The sequence below is a fragment of the Lactuca saligna genome, chromosome 8, assembly GCF_052625555.1.
Source record: "Lactuca saligna cultivar CGN05327 chromosome 8, ASM5262555v1, whole genome shotgun sequence".
Lineage (NCBI taxonomy): Eukaryota > Viridiplantae > Streptophyta > Magnoliopsida > Asterales > Asteraceae > Lactuca > Lactuca saligna.
In genome coordinates this window covers 194,142,975-194,158,283 of record NC_136424.1, presented here as the reverse complement: position 1 = coordinate 194,158,283, position 15,309 = coordinate 194,142,975, and positions in this window count along the sequence as shown.

Sequence of the window (15,309 nt, the reverse complement as noted above, 5' to 3'; positions counted from 1 at the left end):
CCTATAAAATGGTTGTTTAACGGGTATGCACTCTCACCCACTGCTTCCTTGACTGGTGGAGGGTCGTTAGCCGAACGGGTAGGATAGAACACTAGTTCTCATTAATAAGTATAATGAAAACTATTAAAGTAATTAACTTTTATAAATTCATACTCTTAGTTACTTTAGGAAAATCTGAAAATGGTGCTATTCCATTAAATTGCACTTTGCAACTTGTTAAGTCGTTAGCGGAGTGTTTGTGGTTAACTGGCACACTAATTTAGGACTGACAATGTGTGGTGAACGGTAGCTTGGTGTTTAATTGATCATAGATCAATGGACCGTGTGTGGTTAATCAACACATTGATTAGGTGATTTGTAACATTGAAAGTACCAAGATAATTTGCATGGCTATTCATACCTTATCTGTGATCCTCGGTATCCTAGTAACAAACTTGAAGGGCTTAATAGAGATTTAACATGCCATTGAAGAGTTTAATGAATCTCAAAAGAATCTAGGAAATTCAATTTATTTATAACCTAATCTTCAATTTTTTTTCATGGTGGAAATTGGTAAATTGTCATTTACCTACCTTCAAATATTTGGCAATTGGATTACGGGATCTGTCTTCCGAAATGTAAAATATTGTATTGAATGCTAGCCTTGATATCTCATTTTGGGTGGTATATTATGGATCATTATCTAATCTAAACTATGTCTTTCTTTTCAGATGTCTACTTTAAACAATGCTTCCAACCCAATCCCTTCCAGCTCTTTCTCTCTCAAGAACTTATATGGAAGGGTCATCTTCGATGGATCGAATTTCAATGATTGGATTTGAAACATAAGAATGGCAATTCATTATGAGGACAAAGAATATTTCCTTCATAAAAAGCTTAAGGAGATTGATGAATCCACTGCTACTCCCGAACACATTGATGAGTACAAAACTCATGAGAGGGATGCGACCAAAGTGTTGTGTATAATGATCGCAACCATGACCGCTGAGCTCTAAAAGTCAAATGAGGACTTTTGGCCTTATGAAATGCATCAGGACTTGATGGAAAGGTACCGTCAAATTGTCAACAAGAGAGGTATGAGATCACTGCCTCCATGATCACGACCAAAATGAAGGATGGAGAGTCCATCACGGACCATTTGCAAAAGATGCAACGGTTTGTGGACCGCTTGTTGAAATTGGATGTTAACTTCAATGAAGAGTTGCCCATAGATATTATTCTACACTCTTTGCCTCCTTGTTATGATCAGTTTCGTATGAAATATCATATTAACCAGGAGGAGGTCACTCTGAGCAAACTTCAAGGTCTCTTGGGAACTGCTCAAAGTAGCTTGAAAGGCAAATATGTTGTATCTAATCCTACTGCAATTGCCCTAATCTTGGCAATTGGACATGGGAAGGGAAAGAAGAGGAAGACTCCTTCCAAGAGTCATAAGGTAAAGTCCCATGCTAGATCCTCTTCCAATGTAACCAAAGTTGGTTCTGTCACACCCTCTTCCAATCCAAAGGAAGCCGAGTGCTGCCATTGTCATGAAAAAGGGCGCTGGAGACGAAGCTGCCTAAAATACTTGCAAAACATAAAGGATAGGATGATTAAACCCTCCTTTGCATGTATTTATACTATTCTATCTAATAACTCCTCACATGCTAATTCTTGGGTCCTTGATACAGGATGTGGCTTACACATTTGTTTTGATGTACAGGGACTAAAAAGAAGTAGGGATGTGGAGCATGAGCAGATGAACTTAATCATGGGGAATAGGGGAAGGTCGCCTGTCACCAAGATTGGAGTTTATTATTTATTACTTAGTAATGGTTTAAAATTAGATTTGAATAATTGTTGCTACTCGTATGATATGGAAAGGAATATCGCTTCCTTTCACAGTTTGTAGGAACAAGGCTTTATTTTTTCTTTTAATAATGAACTTGGTAGTCTTATTTCTTATTACAATGGTGTATTTTATTTTGAAGCAGTACCTTGCAATGGAATATACGAAACTGTGATGGTTGTAGATAAATTAGGAAATAATGTGTTGCATATTGATTCTTCCAATGATTTGGATAAAGCATGCTTATGGAAATGTCGTCTTGGACATGTCAACAAGAAGCACATAGCCTAACTCCAAAAGAATGGAGTGTTGGAATCATTTGACTTAAAGTCAGATGACACTTGTGAATCTTTTTTACTTGGAAATATGACAAAGTCACCTTTCACTGGCACTTGTTCAAGGGGTGAGGTTCTATTTGATCTCATACACACAGATATGTGTGACCCTTTAGAACCGCCATAAAAGATGCTAACCGCTTCTATGTGACTTTTACTGATGATTACAACAGATTTGACTATGTCTACTTAATCAAGCAGAAGTCAGAAACCTTTCAAAATTTCAAAGAGTTTAAGCAAGAAGTGGAGAATCCATTGGGTAGGAAGATAAATATATTGTGATACGATCAAGTAGGAGAGTATCTTAGTATCGAGTTCCACGACTATCTAAAGGAATGTGGAATTGTTTCACAATTGATGCCGCCTAGGACACCACAGCTTAATGGTGTTGCTGAAAGGCGCAATTGAACCTTGTTGGACATGGTTCATTCTATGATGAGTCAAGCTTCAATACCTATCTCATCCTGGAGGTATGCCTTAGAGACTTCCACCCATATCCTTAATCTAGTCCCTACTAAAAAGGTTTCCAAAACACCTCACGAGATGTGGAAAGGGAAGGTTCCCTTGTTGGCACACATCAAAATTTGGTGTTGTGAAGCTTTGTGAGAAAAGAAACTCATGACAAGCTCGAAGGTCATAGTGAGTGAAGAATTTTCATTGGCTACCCACAGAAATCCTTTGGATATCTCTTCTATAGACCGAGTGACAATGTTGTCTTCGTTGTGAGGAGAGGAGCTTTTCGCGAGAGAGAACTTGTATGACAAGGGGACAGTGAGAGGCAAATTGACCTTAAAGAGCATCAAGAGTTAAGTGATGAAGGAACCTCAAACACTTGCACTCAACCCAAGGAGGAAACTCCTGTTTAACCAACTGACGAGTCCTTAACTCTGAGGCATTCCGGTAGAGTTAAGCAGGTACCTGGTTTTTATGGTTTCAATATTACTTATGAAGGTGATACATTTATCATTGATAGCACACTGGTAAATTTGGATGAGCCTAACAAAACAAGGAATCCATAGCAGACCCCAAGTCTGCTAAATGGAAAGAGGCAATGGACAATGGGATTCAGTCCATGTATGACAATCAAGTATGGAACTTGGTTGATAATGTACCATGTCATTAAACAATTGGATACAAATGGATCTTCAACAAGAAGACCGACATGGATGGGAAAGTACACACTTATAAGGTGCAATTGGTTGCGAAGGGATTTACTCCAACTCCTGGAGTTGACTATGATGAGACCTTCTCACCAGTAGTGAATATTAAATCTATAAGCATTATGCTAGCCATACCTGCATTTCATTATTATGAAATGCGGCAAATGGATGTCAAAACTGCTTTCCTTAATGGGACGCTTGCTGAGGATGTATACATGAATTAGCTACATGGTTTTGTCAATGCATAGTACCCTAATAGAGTGTGTAAGCTTGAGAATTCCATTTATGGATTAAAACAAGCATCTCGCAGATGGAATCTTTGTTTCAATGAGAAAGTCAAATAGATTGGCTTTTCGAGAAGTGAGGATGAGTCCTGCGTGTATGTCAAAGCTATTGGGAGTATATAGTTAGCTTTCTCGTGTTGTATGTGGATGACATACTAATCAAAGGAAATGACATCCCAACCTCGCAGAAGGTTAAGTCCTGGCTTAGTAATTGTTTCGCTATGAAGGACCTCAGAGAAGCTGCTTACATTCTAGGGATAAGGATATTGATAAACAAGAGTAAAAGAATAATAGGACTTAGTCAAAGTACCTATCCAGCATGTAGGATTCCAAGAGAGGAGAATTACCTATCCAAAGCAATGCCAGATTGAGTAAGACTCAAAGTCCGAGTATTGATGCTGAAATAGGAGAAATGAGTAGAATACCATATGCTTCTACAGTTGGCTCGATCATGTATGTTATGAAATGTACTCGCCCTGATGTTACCTTTGCATTGAGCATGGTTAGCAGATATCAAGGGAACCCTAATAAAGCTCACTGGACTGCGGTAAAGAACATTCTTAAGTACTTGAGAAGGAATAAGGACTGGATCCTTACCCTTGGTGGGAGTGATGACTTAAGATTGGTAGGTTATAGTGATGCTATCTTTTAGAACGACAGAGATAATTTCCGCTATCATTCGGGCTGGATATTTACCCTAAATGGAGGAGAAATAACTTGGAAAGGTTCCAAACAAAAGACTGTAGTTGATTCAACGTGCGAATCAAAGTATATAGCAGCGAGTGAAGCATCGAAGGAGGCGATATGACTGAAGACCTTCATAGAAGACCTTGGAGTTGTACTAGCCATAAAGGAGCCCATGGAAATTTTCTGTGATAGCGATAGTGCGGTTTCCTTATTCAAGGAACCAAGAGATCATAGTAGATCAAGACACATCAACAGAAAATATTAATTCATAAGACATCAAGTAAAAGAGGGACTCCTCGTGTGTAAGAGGGTATTGCCAGAATAAAATCCAGCAGATCCCTTTACGAAGGGACTGAGTAGGGTTAAGCACTTAAGGCACACTAATAGTGTTGGGCTGAAGGATGATATTAGGTTTAGTGATTAGATAGAATTTCAGAAACATGTAATAGTTAAAATGTAATTGACATTTCATGATTGAATAAAAGGTGTTTTTTTATAAGTAATGTTACTTTCTTGTTTCAATTATTTACTATTATTTCATTTTGCATGTTTTAACTTCCAGAATAATAAGATTATTCAAACTATCCACAGTCGATCAAACTTTGGAAGTAGGTCATGAATGAAGACTATCATCAATGGCTTTTTGTATGATTGTCTAATGAGTTAGACATAAAAAAAGATTGCTACAAACATTAATGAGTGCTCTTGAAATAAGATTTGAGTATTGGACTAAACCCACGCTCACATATCACTTCATGGAATTTATCACGGGTGAATGTGAGACGATAATATTGTATAATCTTCAAATCAAGATATATGATTTGGCGATTCTTTGTTGATTGTACATTAATAGTGCTAAAATGCATCAGTAACTCGATGTTATAAAAAGTGCTATTATTTATGTTTCAATGAATAATTAGTACAAGCATATAAGTCGAAGTTTATCTATTCCTTTTATCCTAAGAGGAGTAAAAGCGATATTTTGGGTCCATCGATGATTTTGTTTTGACTTGTGTATCGGGCCTAGTCAGAACATAATTGATGTGTTCAGTTATGTTCTATGTCGGATAAATCGGAAATCAGGAAACAACTTGCATGACAATAAGTACGACTATGTTCCATGTATTTGTCCGCACAATATCATGTAGAACAGTTGGTTATATGATCACTTGTCTAATGGATATGTCAGATTTCAACAATGGATTTTTGAGAGCTACGATTGCTAATGGGATTTTAAGTTACATTGGAAATTATAATAATTAGACTTATCAAAGTGGGAGACTATTGGAAAATGTGTCTAAGCCCATAACTATAATTGGTATGTACTTGAACCAATAGTAGCATGGTCCATTTGGGTTGAATTCATCAAAGCAATATGTTAGGAAGGAAACTTGAGTAAGAGGTTATTTATGATTTATTAATATACTATAAATATAATATATTAATTGAGTAATCATATTATTTAACTAGTATTGATCAATAATTAATTTGGTGATCAAAAGAGACTAATTAAAATGATACGTATGATTTGGCCTAAATATCCATGATTTGATTTGTGATGGGCTTATACATTAATTCATGAAGTATTTATCCAAATCAAATGGATGGATCATGGGCTAAAGTGTATGGATTAGGGTTACACATGACCCTTGATATTCTACACACACAAACACACATACATACACACACACACACACACACACACATATATATATATATATATATATATATATATAGCTCTAGATCCAAAATCGGTTCAACCTTATGTTCCAAGAGTAAGAAAAAGATTTCTAATCTCCATAACCTCTCTATATTCATCCCAAATTGTTCTTGGTGTTTTGTGAATTCATTTGAGGAATCACACTTGCGGTGCTAAGCTTTCTTGAGGCCAAGATCTTCAAGCTACTACACAAGGTAATATTCTAACTAGCTTTTATGATTCTAATATCACCTTGCACGCTAGTTTAGGCTTCATGCTTTGGGAAATGTTTATTGCATGTAGATTTAGAGAAAACTTTGATCCAAAGCATTAGGGTTGTATGTGCACCATAGGAATTTTAGAGTACATAAAACCCAACAAAGTATCCTCTCCCTTATTATAGCGAAACAGCTTTTCAACCTTTGCAACTGTGCAAATTAGAACTTTGTTTCCTATAATTAGTATGGCTAACATGCTACACTTCACATAATAACCATTCTGCCACTATCATGATAATTATATTCTTACTAGCATAACACTTATGCTCCCACTAGATTTGCCATGTACTCAGAAATCAGTTGGACTTCTAGAAATCAATACTTATTGACTTTCATAAGAATGTTCAGATCTGTGATACGAAATGCTTTGATAAGCCTGTATCTAAGCTCATACTCCTTTTATTAGACAGTTCATATGTGTGTCTAAAGTATTTCATAACTTACAACAATAAGTTCCTAATTTTCAAACTATTTGCCATTTCTCACAATTCGAACTATGAAGAGGGATACTGGAATCATAATCAAATTTGACAACACAATTAACACAACTGCTATCTCCTTAAAATCTACTTAGTGAAAGTGTTTTCTCACAATCATTGTTATGAAGTGGAGAGAAACCTTATGACACTTAGATTGTATGGTGTATGTGTTACTATCAATATGAAACTCTCATTTCCAACCATTGTCATTAGATAAGGTCTATGGCAGATTCAAACTCATATGGACTGAACTTGTTCAATCTTAATTTCTTGCCACTTGGTAGCACTAGGGCCTACCATGTCTTCCAAGTTGTTAAGCAGCTCACCGTTGCTGATTAATGAACTTTCACTGATCAAGGTTCTTTGCCTTATGCAAGAAATAGAGAACTCATAGAACTCACATGCATAGTCAAATTTAACCGGAATGGGCACATAAATAAGAATATGTCAACACGATAGGTTACAAACCTCAAGTCGTGTGCTAGTGATTAACAATAGTTTTATTCTTCATTTGTTCTTGAAACTTTTCAAGGTCATTTAAGACTCCCATTGACCTCTTGACATAAATTATTCTCTTGTCAAGAACCATATCTTGAAAAACAAATAATCAAGAGTTAGTGCGGGCTCTCATCAACAAAAACACTTCATTTGATTTGGTCTTAGTTGGTCTTTGTTTTATCCAAAACATCACAACTACCAATTCCAAATGTGCAAGAGGACGAAAAATTTTCTACTCCATATTTCATGATGTGTTACAAACCTTCTTAGGACATGTCACTCAAGACACAATCCTATAGTATGACTCTAAAACATGATTTTGGAACGAAGTGTAATTTATCTTTTTGATTTAACCATTTCAATAATTCATGATTCCTCTTCTTAGCCATACAAGTGCACTAAGTTGTTCTTAGAGGATCAATTGTGATGTGGTTTGATAATCATTAAGATGATCATAAAACATGATACTAAAGTAATCTCATTTCCTTTCAGATTGGAGAAATTTTTATCTTTTTGCCTATTTGATACTTCTTATTCATTCTGCTATACATTGAAACTTTTTCAATGATTCAAAATTATACTTCAGCTTGTAAGCATAATAATATTCACTAAAATTTTAGTAAATCATAATAAATAGTTTTATTGTTCTTTGTGGTGAGCCTGATCAGTGCACAACAGTGTGTACTAGATCACTTAGTCCTTCACTTGACACAAATCTATATGTGAACAAGGAATTAGTCTTAATTTCCCAAAGATGAAAATTATCATTCATCACACAATACTAGTTGCATGATTCCAAATTACTATCCAATTGAAACTTAGGTGATGAGAATATTTCCATATTTGGTAAATTTCTGACACTACCACAAACGAAAGAATCAACTCCATATTGCTAAAAATAGAAACATACAAACATCAATTTTCAAAAATTCCATTGTAAGGAAATATAAAATAAGATAAAATCAACATTTTTCTTTATTCATAAAATGCGAAAAACTTGTCCTTACAATGAAAGTACATATGAAAACTATGTTTCTAAATATTCCTAAACAATCTACAATAACTCCTAAGTAGCAGCTCAAAATTCTGATCATCGAATCATGCAATTGAAATCCATCTCTTCACGATTAGACTCAGGTTGCTCTTTCTTTAAGCTTCCTTTCTCTTCTTTTATCCTACAAAACATCAAAATGTAATCTTATCACATCATGTTATTAAGAATCTATAAGTAGGAACTTAATAGAGTTAGATAGTGGACTTACCTGAAACAAAGTCAAACACTTTGACTTCACCATCCTTGTGGTCTTTCTAGTATAATACGACAGCTTAGCATCCAATTCCCTTCTCTTGGCAATATAATCAAACATATTCTTTTGGAATGGAACACAGGAAAATCTCAGACTTAGTCTTTCCCTTTCCATTGGGAAGACATTTCTAGACTTCCAATGTTTCCATTTTCGATTTCCATGGAAGCTTGGGAAGTGGATCTTCCAATCAAATTTTCTTTAATAGTGCGCTAAATCATTTCTAATTCAGTGGCAATTAGAAAATATGTAAGATCGATAAGGGTCACATCGTGATCTGGCATATAGTAGTCTTTAACAAAATGACAATATGACTCGGGAAGTAACTGAAGAACCATGTCAACAACCAACTTTCTCAGGAAAATGACACCCAACATTCCCAGCCTGTCAATATGAAACTTCATCTCCAAGACGTGAGCACATACATGCTTCCCATCTTCGTGTTTGCTTGCCAATAAGGTTTGAGTGACCTTGAACTTTTCAAGTCGACGGACATGTGGGTCAGGGAGAATTATTGGAGGAAGTGGAGGAAGTGAAATATGATTTCTAGGAACATCATCTTCATGAGGAAATCTTTTTCCAGAAGATTTGGGAAGACCATAGTTGTCTGAGCTAGACATCTACAAAGGAGAAATTCAAGTTTAGTTGATTTAAGTCCTTAACATAACACCCAAATGAAATATTAAGGCTAGGACACAAAACAATATTCTACAATTCGGAAGAGGGATGTCGTAATCCAATTGTAAAATATTTGAAGGTCGGTAAGTGACGATTTACCAATTTCCACCATGAATAACGAAAAAGAGCATTAGGTTTTAAATGAATTGAAATTCCTAGATTGTTTGAGATTCATTTAACTTTTTCAATGGCATGTTTAATCTTGATTATGCCCTTCAAGTTTAAGACTGGAATACCGAGGATCACAAAAAACGTGTGAATAACCATGCAAATTAGTTTGGTACTCTGGAAGTCATTTATTACCTAATCAATGTGTCAGTTAACCATACACGCTCCAATGATCAATGCCAAACTATGAGCTACCTGTAACACCGTAAATATAAAAAAAATCACTTAAATATAATGGTTTAATTCTTAAAAACACTTTCTTTAAAATCTCATTCATAATCAAATTAGAAAACATAACTCCATTTTAAATATAATGGTTTAATTCTTAAAAAAATCCTCAAAACATGACTCTTTCTCTGGTGTGTACAATCAAGTCAGTGCCGTCCCATGATCCTGAGAGAAACCTGAAACACATAACACAAAACATTGTAAGCATGAAGCTTAGTGAGTTCCCCAAAATACCACACATAACACGTATTAGCCACTTGAGGCTATAACTTTGTGGGTCCGTGGACCCTACTCTGTGAACCTTCCGGTTCTAACTCTATGAACCCTCTGGTTCTAACTCTGGGAACCTTCTGGTTCTAACTCTGTAAACATGCACAACATAAATCACATAGAAATAATGCACTACAACACATAACATACATAGCATACAAATACTCTGTCCCATAACTCTGGTTACCTACTCGAGGTAAAGTATAGTGAGAAGACTCACCTGGCAAGCAGGAAGCAGATATCCTCACGCTTGCATCTCGAACTCGCCACCATGTATCACATAAGGCAAATGCTCTCTTGAACATAACTCTCGAGACTAGGCTCAATCCTTTTTTGGCACCCTCTTAAGGGTAAAAGACCATTTTACCCCCTTCTTGGCCCATAGGCCACATTGCTGACCAAACCCCTAAAGGTCAACAAAAGTCAATGGTCAAACTTTGACCCAACTCGCTGAGTGCACTCCGGTGACTCAGCGAGTACACACATGTCCACTAACTCTTTGTCCTGCTTGGTACGTAGAGTCCCTCCCTATGATCGACGAGTCATACTAGACAGGAATCGCGGGGCCACCCTGACTCAACTCGCCGAGTCTCAAGAACAACTCGGCGAGTACCACCTTGAACTCCAGAGTCTCAAGAACAACTCGGCGAGTTCATGCCATGCACAAACTCTACTGACCTCCTGAGGTCTGATCAGTTTCCCCAAACCATAGATATGGCCTCCCCAAGCATGATTGTCACGTAAAGTTCGAAACTTGATGATTGTATAACCACAACAAGGCATCAAAAGGAGATTTAGTCCCAAAAATGGCAACCTAAGGCCAATAACCCCAAACTAGTCCTTAAAGCTCCAAGGGTCAAGGTCTCTGGACCTCTTTGAGTCCAGATCCAAGGCAAAAACTCGAAGAGGGACCATTTGCTCCACATAATCACTCTCCAAAGGGGTTATAAAACACTAAATCTAATGATCAACACCATAACTGAAGGAGGTTAGAACCATTACCTCAAAATGATGTCTCTGAACTCTGGAACTGCTTGAATCGCACCTCCTCTTTGCTCTTGTCACCTTTTCTTGCTAAACCAACGGTTCAAGGATCAAAAAGTGACTTCTTCTGCCTCACAATGATTTGGCTCACATAGGGTTCTCTCAAGGGACTGGTAGCCGCAAATGGGAGGCTATAAGTGCCCTTAATTGGGCTCCAAACCTAGGGAATTTGGGTTTCATTAAACAACAAGGACTCGCCGAGTCCACTAATGGACTCGTCGAGTCCGGACGTGAACCCGGGTGAACATCCGCTACCCTACTCGGCAAGTCTTGGCTCCAACTCGCCGAGTTTCTCCTCAACTACAAAATAATTAAATAAAATAATATACCTGGGAAATCAGGATGGTACAATTTTCCCCCACTAGAATCAGACATCCCCCTACAAAATAATTAAATAAAATAATATACTCTGGAAACAACTCAGGATGTTGCTCACGCATCTCGCGCTCCTGCTCCCAAGTAAGGTCTGACCCCTTCCGGTGCTGCCACTGGACCTGCTCCAGAGGAACCTCTTTGTTCCTCAGAACCTTGATATTTCGATCCCGAATAGCCACCGGTCTCTCAACGTAGTTCAGGCCCACATCCACCTGAATATCCTTTAATGGCACTACTGCGGACTCATCGAATATACACTTTCATAGCTGCGACGCATGGAAAGTGTCATGGATCTGATCTAGCTCTGCAGGTAGTTCCAACTGGTAGGCTACCCTGCCTACCCTTGCAATCACCCGAAAAGGACCGATATATCGGGGCCCCAACTTGCCCTCTTCTTGAATCGGATCACTGCTTTCGAAGGAGAGACCTTCAGGAGTACAAAGTCACCGACTAAAAATTCGAGCTCGGACCAGCGCCTGTCCACATAACTCTGAGTGGTCAACAATCCCTGCCTGACCAGCGGTATCTGCTCTGACGTCTGAAGCCCGATCTCCGTACTTCCCATCACATGTTTCCCTACCTCTCCCTAGCAAATGGGGTCCGATACCTCCTTCCCTACAACAGCTCAAAGGGTAGCATACTGATGCACTAATGATGGCTATTATTGTAGGAAAACTCTGCGAAGGGCAAATACGGGCCACAATTCCCCCCCCCCCCCCTGAAATGTAATACACATGCCCGAAGCATATCCTCGAGCGTCTGAATCGTTCGCTCACTCCGAAGTGTCCACAGACATCACCATGGCAAACTCTAGCTCATTTCTCATATTCATCTTTGATACCGAGCACCAGGTCAGCTTTTGGCCCCACAACTGAACCCCCAAAGGTCACACATAACATGATCCAAAGTATCTCAGTAACTTCCTCCCCGTGACCACTATCACGGCCCAGTGACACGCAAGTCACAAAATTCCCTTTCCCTCATAAAAAAAATACAATCCAATCGAAGATCGTCTCAGCTCTAACCTCTGGCGTCTACTGCGCATATTCTCCCGCGTGCCTCGCTGACCCTCCCGACAGAGACGGAGACTCCAGTCTCACCCCGATTTAACCACTAGGCTCCAAAAACTCAACACTAGGGCTACTCAAGCCTAAAAGTCTTCTGCATCATGCACTTATCAAAGAACACTCCATCATTATATTCTCTTGCCGTCTAGTGGGTACTATGTCTTCCCGCAACATTACGACAGCCTCTGACTAGTGATAATACGGCTCCCCGTAGTATCACAACACCAACTAACTAGTGAGTACTACGGCTCCCCGTAGTACCACGACTCCCTCCCTCTGACTTGTGAGTACTACGGGTCCACGTAGCATCATAACACCCTCTGGCTGGCGAATACTACGACTACTCGTAGAATCACGACTCTCTCTCTCTCTCTCTCTCTGACTTGTGAGTACTACGGATCCCCGTAGCATCACAACACCCTCTGATTGGTGAATACTACGGTTCCCCGTAGCTTCACCCTATACTCTCATTCTCATTACAACGCCACACTATGTTCACTAACTCATGCACCGAAGACTATCATAGATAGTTACACACACACTTGTCCCGATATGCATTACAGACTCTGACGGCAACCACCATAACACAAAACCTACCTCTGCTGAGATCCACTTCCTTAAATAATCCCTCTTGATGGCAATACCCAAAGGGCCCCCACTGGAACCGTAGATACATGATACATCACTAGTCGTCTTAAACCCAAGACTCTAAATAACTCCGAAATCGGGACACTATAAGTGGAAACCACGGAACACCATAACAGAGCATCACAATGTCCTGCCTCTACCACTGATTCCCTTACTCCCAGCACCATACACATACATCAATACATTTCCTCTGAATCCCATAATAGTTTCCTATTTCACTCAATACGCAACTTCAGTGCATCTAAACACTCAATTGGAATACAAGGAAGGCGCTAACTCTTCTAATGATCCTTCGAAACCGTTTCCACTACTGCTCAAAATCCAAGAAAGTATACACATCCCAGCCCGGGAGTTGGCTACTCGACAATCTTCTACACATATTTCAACCCAGAAGTTCTCAACTGCCCATACCATCATTACGTGTTTTCAACTTGAAACGACTCTGACCACCACCAGATTCCTGACCATTGACCACCCATCGTGGAGACACCCATCCTTCTCTCAGACATATACCACATGTATTATCTCACCCTGTACCTTTCCTTGATCACCAATGACCCTGATCTCATGAATTCAAGTCGCAAGTTTCTATATCCAACCCCTAACCGCTCTTGCACAAATCTCTGGTTCTCTCAATAAACCACCCGGTTCTCCCCTACTTAGGGTTCGAAAAATCACTATCTGACACATCAACAATCTCACAAACTATTTTCACCGGCAAAAACGCACCTGCCCCTGGAAGGTGCTACACAACGCCCAATAATCCCCTTTAAGGAAATCAATCGATCTCATATACTCTGAACCTCAGATGAAATCCTCAAGAACTTCTCGTTACAACTGCCTCTAGTCATTCCAAGTCTCGTACCAATCCAATACCAAACAACTCAATTGTCTAATAACATCACTGACTCATAGACTAGACCACGAAATCATCATACTCCCCGACCTCGACTCATCAACGGACGTTCCAACACATGGATCATCCCAAGAATAAAGACCTACTCCCATATTCAATACCAAACATAGATAGAAAATAAAACATTGCACTGATAAACTCGACTGGACTCCCCACTGATACCTCTACAATATGCCCTACTATACTCAAATAGGTGTAACGTGGTCCTCGACTATCTCAATCCCAACTGACTATCTGCTCATGGTAAATTACTGCCTCGCGGCACACATGCTACTTGATACTCTAATGGAAAATCATCCTCAATGACAACCTGCATGGTTTACCCCCAAACCCAAAACTTAAGCATCATGCCTCTCATGTCTCTCAAACGAACATAAATAGCAACACCAGGTCATAGAACGTGACATCTCTACCTCTGACTCCTTACCAAAATACTCTGAAAGGCTCTCGACCTCCCTCTCAAGGGACACCTCTTCGAACTCAATCATGGCCCACTGTCCTAAAACCCATAGCATCCAATCTCTACCTCATCAATCATGAGCAGATAACCAGAGAACCACGAGCAACATTCACTATGAACCATGGTACCCATCCCATGACATCTCTTCTCAATATGCTCTGGTGTATGGTACACGAACCATAACATCACTCCTCCATCTGCTCCGATGTAGGGTACTCGAACCATAACATCACTCCTCCATCTGCTCCGATGTATGGTACTCGAACCATAACATCACTCCTCCATCCTCTCCGATGTATGGTACTCAAACCATAACATCACTCCTCCATCCGCTCCGATGTATGGTACTCGAACCATAACTTCACTCCTCAATCCACTCCGATGTATTGTACTCGAACCATAACATCACTCCTCCATTTGCTCCAATGTATGCTACTCGAACCATAACATCACTCCTCAATGTTCTCATTAGAACCTTCATAATACTCCCTGTATCAAGTATGGGTCCTCTGCTTTCAGTAGTACGGGCCCATACTACCTGCCACATTTACCCATACTTTCCACACGGACTATCCCGGAACTCCTAAGTAGCTGCTCGACCTTTGCGTTCACCAATTATGTCGTGCGTGCTCGCTCCCCGACAAAATTCTCTACTCTGCCAGTGCACTCATCTGGCTAAGGTTACTCCGTAGGCTCTTCCTAGATTCCCACACTTCTCTACCATTAGCTGCTGAAGAGCTCCTAATGATGCCAGCCATCTACCTCCTGAATATCGTCATATTCGCTTGGTAGCTGACTCCCATCATCGACAATTCCACGAAACATGAAGCAAGCAGTATTCGAGCATCGAAGAATACATAGGACTCACTTTGGGTGATAACTCCACTTTCTCTGCTCATCCTC